The sequence below is a fragment of the Schistocerca piceifrons genome, unplaced genomic scaffold (genome assembly GCF_021461385.2).
Source record: "Schistocerca piceifrons isolate TAMUIC-IGC-003096 unplaced genomic scaffold, iqSchPice1.1 HiC_scaffold_1627, whole genome shotgun sequence".
In the NCBI taxonomy this organism is placed as follows: domain Eukaryota; kingdom Metazoa; phylum Arthropoda; class Insecta; order Orthoptera; family Acrididae; genus Schistocerca; species Schistocerca piceifrons.
Genome location: NW_025727487.1, coordinates 71,213 through 80,028, shown reverse-complemented (window position 1 = coordinate 80,028; position 8,816 = coordinate 71,213).

Genomic DNA, 8,816 nt, shown 5'->3' with positions numbered 1-8,816 from the left:
GTCGGCATTGTGCCTTTTGTATTTAATTCCGATGCAATTTCTGTGTTTCATCGTCAATAAGAAGGACAGAGGGATACAGTAAACCTGAAATGAAGCATCGGAATCTATAACTAGTGTCACAGGAATGGCTCAAAACATAGTCAGTAAGAACAGTCAGTCTTTTTGTACTTAAGTCGGCATTGTGCCTTTTGTGTTTAATTCCGATGCAATTACTGTGTTTCATTGTCAATAAGAAGGCCAAGGGATACAGTAAACCTGAAGTGATGCATCGGAATCTATAACTAGTGTCACAGGAATGGTTTAAAGCATAGACAGTAGGAAGAGTCAGTCTTCTTGTACTTAAGTCGGCATTGTGCCTTTTGTATTTAATTCCGATGCAATTTCTGTGTTTCATCGTCAATAAGAAGGTCCAAGGTATACAGTAAACCTGAAGTGAAGCATCGGAATTATAAACTGGTCTCACAGCAAAGCATCAAAACATAGACAGTAAGATGAGTCAGTCTTCCTGTATTTAGGTCTTCATTGTGACTTCTGCATTTAATTCCGATGCAATTTCTGTGTTTCATCGTCAATAAGAAGGTCCAAGGGAAACAGTAAACCTGAAGTGAAGCAACGGAATGTAAAAGTCGTGTCACAGGAAAGGTTCAAAACATAGACAGTAAGAAGTGTCAGCCTTATTGTACTTAAGTCGGCATTGTGCCTTTTGTGTTTGATTCAGATGCAATCTCTGTGTTTCATCGTGAATACGAAGGTCCAAGGGGTACAGTAATCCTGAAGTGAAGCATAGCAATCTACAACTAGTGTCACAGGAATGGCTCAAAACATAGTCAGTAAGAGGAGTCAGTCTTCTTGTACTTAAGTCGGCATTGTGCCTTTTGTATTTAATTCCGATGCAATTTCTGTGTTTCATCGTCAATAAGAAGGTCCAAGGGATACAGTAAACCTTGAGTGAAGCATCGGAATCTATAACTAGTGTCACAGGAATGGTTCAAATCATAGACAGTAGGAAGAGTAAGTCATATTGTACTTAAGTCGGCATAGTGCCTTTTGTATTTAATTCCAATGCAATTTCTGTGTTTCATCGTCAATGAGAAGGTCCAAGGGATACAGTAAACCTGAAGTGAAGCATCGGAAACTATAACTAGTGTCACAGGAATGGTTCAAAACATAGACAGTATGAAGAGTCAGTCTTCTTGTACTTAAGTCTGCATTGTTGCAGTTGTATTTAAATCCGATGGGATTTCTGTGTTTCATCGTCAATGAGAAGGTCCAAGGGATACAGTAAACCTGAAGTGAAGCATCGGAATTATAAACTGGTCTCACAGGAAAGGATCGAATCATATACAGCAAGATGAGTCAATCTTCTTGTATTTAGGTATTCATTGTGACTTTTGTATTTACTTCCGACGCAATTTCTGTGTTTCATCGTCAATAAGAAGGTCCAAGGGAAACAGTATACCTGAAGTGAAGCATCGGAATCTAAAAGTCGTCTCACAGGAAAGGTTCAAAACATAGACAGTAAGAAGAGTCAGTCTTATTGTACTTAAGTCGGCATTTTGCCTTTTGTGTTTGATTCCGATGCAATCTCTGTGTTTCATCGTGAATACGAAGGTCCAAGGGGTACAGTAAACCTGAGGTGAAGTATCGGAATCTAAAACTGGTCTCACAGGAGGGAATCAAAACATAGACATTAAGAAGAGTCAGTCTTCTTGTACTTATGTCGGCATTGTGCCTTTTGTTTTTAATTCCGATGCAATTTCTGTGTTTCATCGTCAATAAGGCGGTCCAAGTGATACAGTAAACCTGGAGTGAAGCATCGGAATCTATAACTAGTGTCACAGGAATGGTTCAAAACATAGACAGTAAGAAGAGTCAGTCTTCTTGAACTTAAGTCGGCATTGTGCCTTTTGTATTTAATTCCGATGCAATTTCTGTGTTTCATCGTCAATAAGTAGGTCCAAGGGATACAGTAAACCTGAAGTGAAGCATCGGAAACTATAACTAGTGTCACAGGAATGGTTCAAAACATAGACAGTATGAAGAGTCAGTCTTCTTGTACTTAAGTCTGCATTGTGTCAGTTGTATTTAAATCCGATGGGATTTCTGTGTTTCATCGTCAATGAGAAGGTCCAAGGGACACTGTAAACCTGAAGTGAAGCATCGGAATCTATAACTAGTGTCACAGGAATGGTTCAAAATATAGACGGTAAGAAGAGTCAGTCTTCTTGTACTTAAGTCGGCATTGTGCCTTTTGTATTTATTTCCGATGCAATTTCTGTGTTCCGTCGTCAATAAGAAGGTCAGTGGGATACAGTAAACCTGAAGTGAAGTATCGCAATGTATAACTAGTGTCACAGGAATGGTTCAAAACATAGTCAGTAAGAAGAGTCAGTCTTCTTGTACTTAGGTCGGCATTGTGCCTTTTGTATTTAATTCCGATGCAATATCGGTGTTTCATCGTCAATAAGAAGGTCACTGGGATACAGTAAACCGGAAGTGAAGCATCGGAATCTACAACTAGTGTCACAGGAATGGTTCCAAACATAGACAGTAAGAAGGGTCAGTCTTCTTGTACTTAAGTCGGCATTGTGCCATTTGTATTTATTTCCGATGCAATTTCTGTGTGTCATCGTCAATAAGAAGGTCCAAGGGAAACAGTACAACTGAAGTCAAGCATCGGAATCTATAACTAGTGTCACAGGAATGTTTTAAAACATAGCCAGTAAGAAGAGTCAGTCTTCTTGTACTTATGTCGGCATTGTGCTTTTTGTATTTAATTCCGTTGCAATTTCTGTGTTTCATCGTCAATAAGAAGGTCCAAGGGATACAGTAAACCTGAAGTGAAGCATCCGAAACTATAACTAGTGTCACAGGAATGGTTCAAAACATAGTCAGTAAAAAGAGTCAGTCTTCTTGTACTTAAGTCGGCATTGTGCCTTTTGTATTTAATTCCGATGCAATTTCTGTGTTTCATCGTCAATAAGTAGGTCAGAGGGATACAGTAAACCTGAAGTGAAGCAACGGAATCTATAACTAGTGTCACAGGAATGGTTCTAATCATAGTCAGTAAAGAGAGTCAGTTTTTTTTTATACATAAGTCGCCATTGTGCCTTTTGTGTTTAATTCCGATGCAGTTTCTATGTTTCATCGTCAATAAGAAGGTCCAAGAGATACACTAAACCAGAAGTGAAGCATCGGAATCCATAACTAGTGTCACAGGAATGGTTCAAAACATAGACAGTAAGAAGACTCAGTCTTCTTGTACTTAAGTCGGCATTGTGCATTTTGTATTTAAATCCGATGCAATTTCTGTGTTTCATCGTCAATAAGAAGGTCCAAGGGATACAGTAAACCTGAAGTGAACCATCGGAATTATAAACTGGTCTCACAGGAAAGGATCAAAACATAGACATTAAGATGAGTCAGTCTTCTTGTATTTAGGTTTTCACTGTGACTTATGTATTTAATTCCGATGCAATCTCTGTGTTTCACCGTGAATACGAAGGTCCAAGGGGTACAGTAAACCTGAGGTGAAGTATCGGAGTCTAAAACTGGTCTCACTGGAGAGATTCAAAACATAGACAGTCTTCTTGTACCTAAGTCGGCATTGTGCCTTTTGTATTTAATCCCGATGCAATATCTGTGTTTCATCGTCAATAAGAAGGTCAGAGGGATACAGTAAACCTGAAGTGAAGCATCAGAATCTATAACTAGTGTCACAGGAATGGTTCTAACCATAGTCAATAAGAAGAGTCAGTCTTTTTGTACTTAAGTCGGCATTGTGCCTTTTGAGTTTAATTCCGATGCAATTTCTGTGTGTCATCGTCAATAAGAAGGTCCAAGGGAAACAGTACAACTGAAGTCAAGCATCGGGATCTATAACTAGAGTCAAGGGAATGGTTCGAAACATAGAAAGTAAGAAGGGTCAGTCTTCTTTTAGTTAAGTCGGCATTGTGCCTTTTCTACTTAAGTCCGATGCAATTTCAGTGTTTAATCGTCAATAAGAAGGTCCAAGGGATACAGTAAAACTGAAGTCAAGCATCGGAATCTATAACTAGTGTCACAGGAATGGTTCAAAACATAGACAGTAAGAAGAGTCAGTCTTCTTGTACTTAAGTAGGCATTGTGGCGTTTCTATTTAATTCCGATGCAATTTCTGTGTTTCATCGTCAATAAGAAGGTCCAAGGGATACAGTAATTCTGAAGTGAAGCATCGGAATCTATAACTAGTGTCACAGGAATGGTTCAAAACATAGTCAATAAAAAGAGTCAGTCTTCCTGTACCTAAGTCGGCATTGTGCCTTTTGTATTTAATTCCGATGCAATTTCTGTGTTTCATCGTCAATAAGAAGGACAGAGGGATACAGTAAACCTGAAGTGAAGCATCGGAATCTATAACTAGTGTCACAGGAATGGCTCAAAACATAGTCAGTAACAACAGTCAGTCTTTTTGTACTTAAGTCGGCATTGTGCCTTTTGTGTTTAATTCCGATGCAATTACTGTGTTTCATTGTCAATAAGAAGGCCAAGGGATACAGTAAACCTGAAGTGATGCATCGGAATCTATAACTAGTGTCACAGGAATGGTTTAAAGCATAGACCGTAGGAAGAGTCAGTCTTCTTGTACTTAAGTCGGCATTGTGCCTTTTGTATTTAATTCCGATGCAATTTCTGTGTTTCATCGTCAATAAGAAGGTCCAAGGGATACAGTAAACCTGAAGTGAACCATCGGAATTATAAACTGGTCTCACAGGAAAGGATCAAAACATAGACATTAAGATGAGTCAGTCTTCTTGTATTTAGGTTTTCACTGTGACTTATGTATTTAATTCCGATGCAATCTCTGTGTTTCACCGTGAATACGAAGGTCCAAGGGGTACAGTAAACCTGAGGTGAAGTATCGGAGTCTAAAACTGGTCTCACTGGAGAGATTCAAAACATAGACAGTAAGAAGAGTCAGTCTTCTTGTACCTAAGTCGGCATTGTGCCTTTTGTATTTAATCCCGATGCAATATCTGTGTTTCATCGTCAATAAGAAGGTCAGAGGGATACAGTAAACCTGAAGTGAAGCATCAGAATCTATAACTAGTGTCACAGGAATGGTTCTAACCATAGTCAATAAGAAGAGTCAGTCTTTTTGTACTTAAGTCGGCATTGTGCCTTTTGAGTTTAATTCCGATGCAATTTCTGTGTGTCATCGTCAATAAGAAGGTCCAAGGGAAACAGTACAACTGAAGTCAAGCATCGGGATCTATAACTAGAGTCAAGGGAATGGTTCGAAACATAGAAAGTAAGAAGGGTCAGTCTTCTTTTAATTAAGTCGGCATTGTGCCTTTTCTATTTAAGTCCGATGCAATTTCAGTGTTTAATCGTCAATAAGAAGGTCCAAGGGATACAGTAAAACTGAAGTCAAGCATCGGAATCTATAACTAGTGTCACAGGAATGGTTCAAAACATAGTCAGTAAAAAGAGTCAGTTTTCCTGTACCTAAGTCGGCATTGTGCCTTTTGTATTTAATTCCGATGCAATTTCTGTGTTTCATCGTCAATAAGAAGGACAGAGGGATACAGTAAACCTGAAGTGAAGCATCGGAATCTATAACTAGTGTCACAGGAATCGTTCAAATCATAGTCAGTAAGAACATTCAGTCTTTTTGTACTTAAGTCGGCATTGTGCCTTTTGTGTTTAATTCCGATGCAATTACTGTGTTTCATTGTCAATAAGAAGGCCAAGGGATACAGAAAACCTGAAGTGATGCATCGGAATCTATAACTAGTGTCACAGGAATGGTTTAAAGCATAGACAGTAGGAAGAGTCAGTCTTCTTGTACTTAAGTCTGCATTGTGCCTTTTGTATTTAATTCCGATGCAATTTCTGTGTTTCATCGTCAATAAGAAGGTCCAAGGTATACAGTAAACCTGAAGTGAAGCATCGGAATTATAAACTGGTCTCACAGCAAAGCATCAAAACATAGACAGTAAGATGAGTCAGTCTTCCTGTATTTAGGTCTCCATTGTGACTTCCGCATTTAATTCCGATGCAATTTCTGTGTTTCATCGTCAATAAGAAGGTCCAAGGGAAACAGTAAACCTGAAGTGAAGCAACGGAATGTAAAAGTCGTGTCACAGGAACGGTTCAAAACATAGACAGTAAGAAGTGTCAGCCTTATTGTACTTAAGTCGGCATTGTGCCTTTTGTGTTTGATTCAGATGCAATCTCTGTGTTTCATCGTGAATACGAAGGTCCAAGGGGTACAGTAAACCTGAAGTGAAGCATAGCAATCTACAACTAGTGTCACAGGAATGGCTCAAAACATAGTCAGTAAGAAGAGTCAGTCTTCTTGTACTTAAGTCGGCATTGTGCCTTTTCTATTTAATTCCGATGCAATTTCTGTGTTTCATCGTGAATAAGAAGATCAGAGGGATACAGTGAACCTGAAGTGAAGCATCCGAATCTATAACTAGTGTCACAGGAATGGTTCATAACATAATCAGTAAAAAGAGTCAGTCTTCTTGTACTTAAGTCGGCATTGTGCCTTTTGTATTTAATTCCGATGCAATATCTGTGTTTCATCGTCAATAAGAAGGTCAGAGGGATACAGTAAATCTGAAGTGAAGCATCTGAATCTATAACTAGTGTCACAGGAATGGTTCTAATCATAGTCAGTAAGAAGAGTCAGTCTTTTCGTACTTAAGTCGGCATTGTGCCTTTTGTGTTTAATCCGATGCAGTTTCTACGTTTCATCGTCAATAAGAAGGTCCAAGAGATGCAGTAAACCAGAAGTGAAGCATCGGAATCCATAACTAGTGTCACAGGAATGGTTCAAAACATAGACAGTAAGAAGAGTCGGTCTTCTTGTACTTAAGTCGGCATTGTGCCTTTTGTATTTAATTCCGATGCAATTTCTGTGTTTCATCGTCAATAAGAAGGTCCAAGGTATACAGTAAACCTGAAGTGAAGCATCGGAATTATAAACTGGTCTCACAGCAAAGCATCAAAACATAGACAGTAAGATGAGTCAGTCTTCCTGTATTTAGGTCTTCATTGTGACTTCTGCATTTAATTCCGATGCAATTTCTGTGTTTCATCGTCAATAAGAAGGTCCAAGGGAAACAGTAAACCTGAAGTGAAGCAACGGAATGTCAAAGTCGTGTCACAGGAAAGGTTCAAAACATAGACAGTAAGAAGTGTCAGCCTTATTGTACTTAAGTCGGCATTGTGCCTTTTGTGTTTGATTCAGATGCAATCTCTGTGTTTCATCGTGAATACGAAGGTCCAAGGGGTACAGTAATCCTGAAGTGAAGCATAGCAATCTACAACTAGTGTCACAGGAATGGCTCAAAACATAGTCAGTAAGAGGAGTCAGTCTTCTTGTACTTAAGTCGGCATTGTGCCTTTTGTATTTAATTCCGATGCAATTTCTGTGTTTCATCGTCAATAAGAAGGTCCAAGGGATACAGTAAACCTTGAGTGAAGCATCGGAATCTATAACTAGTGTCACAGGAATGGTTCAAATCATAGACAGTAGGAAGAGTAAGTCATATTGTACTTAAGTCGGCATAGTGCCTTTTGTATTTAATTCCAATGCAATTTCTGTGTTTCATCGTCAATGAGAAGGTCCAAGGGATACAGTAAACCTGAAGTGAAGCATCGGAAACTATAACTAGTGTCACAGGAATGGTTCAAAACATAGACAGTATGAAGAGTCAGTCTTCTTGTACTTAAGTCTGCATTGTTGCAGTTGTATTTAAATCCGATGGGATTTCTGTGTTTCATCGTCAATGAGAAGGTCCAAGGGATACAGTAAACCTGAAGTGAAGCATCGGAATTATAAACTGGTCTCACAGGAAAGGATCGAATCATATACAGCAAGATGAGTCAATCTTCTTGTATTTAGGTATTCATTGTGACTTTTGTATTTACTTCCGACGCAATTTCTGTGTTTCATCGTCAATAAGAAGGTCCAAGGGAAACAGTATACCTGAAGTGAAGCATCGGAATCTAAAAGTCGTCTCACAGGAAAGGTTCAAAACATAGACAGTAAGAAGAGTCAGTCTTATTGTACTTAAGTCGGCATTTTGCCTTTTGTGTTTGATTCCGATGCAATCTCTGTGTTTCATCGTGAATACGAAGGTCCAAGGGGTACAGTAAACCTGAGGTGAAGTATCGGAATCTAAAACTGGTCTCACAGGAGGGAATCAAAACATAGACATTAAGAAGAGTCAGTCTTCTTGTACTTATGTCGGCATTGTGCCTTTTGTTTTTAATTCCGATGCAATTTCTGTGTTTCATCGTCAATAAGGCGGTCCAAGTGATACAGTAAACCTGGAGTGAAGCATCGGAATCTATAACTAGTGTCACAGGAATGGTTCAAAACATAGACAGTAAGAAGAGTCAGTCTTCTTGAACTTAAGTCGGCATTGTGCCTTTTGTATTTAATTCCGATGCAATTTCTGTGTTTCATCGTCAATAAGTAGGTCCAAGGGATACAGTAAACCTGAAGTGAAGCATCGGAAACTATAACTAGTGTCACAGGAATGGTTCAAAACATAGACAGTATGAAGAGTCAGTCTTCTTGTACTTAAGTCTGCATTGTGTCAGTTGTATTTAAATCCGATGGGATTTCTGTGTTTCATCGTCAATGAGAAGGTCCAAGGGACACTGTAAACCTGAAGTGAAGCATCGGAATCTATAACTAGTGTCACAGGAATGGTTCAAAATATAGACGGTAAGAAGAGTCAGTCTTCTTGTACTTAAGTCGGCATTGTGCCTTTTGTATTTATTTCCGATGCAATTTCTGTGTTCCGTCGTCAATA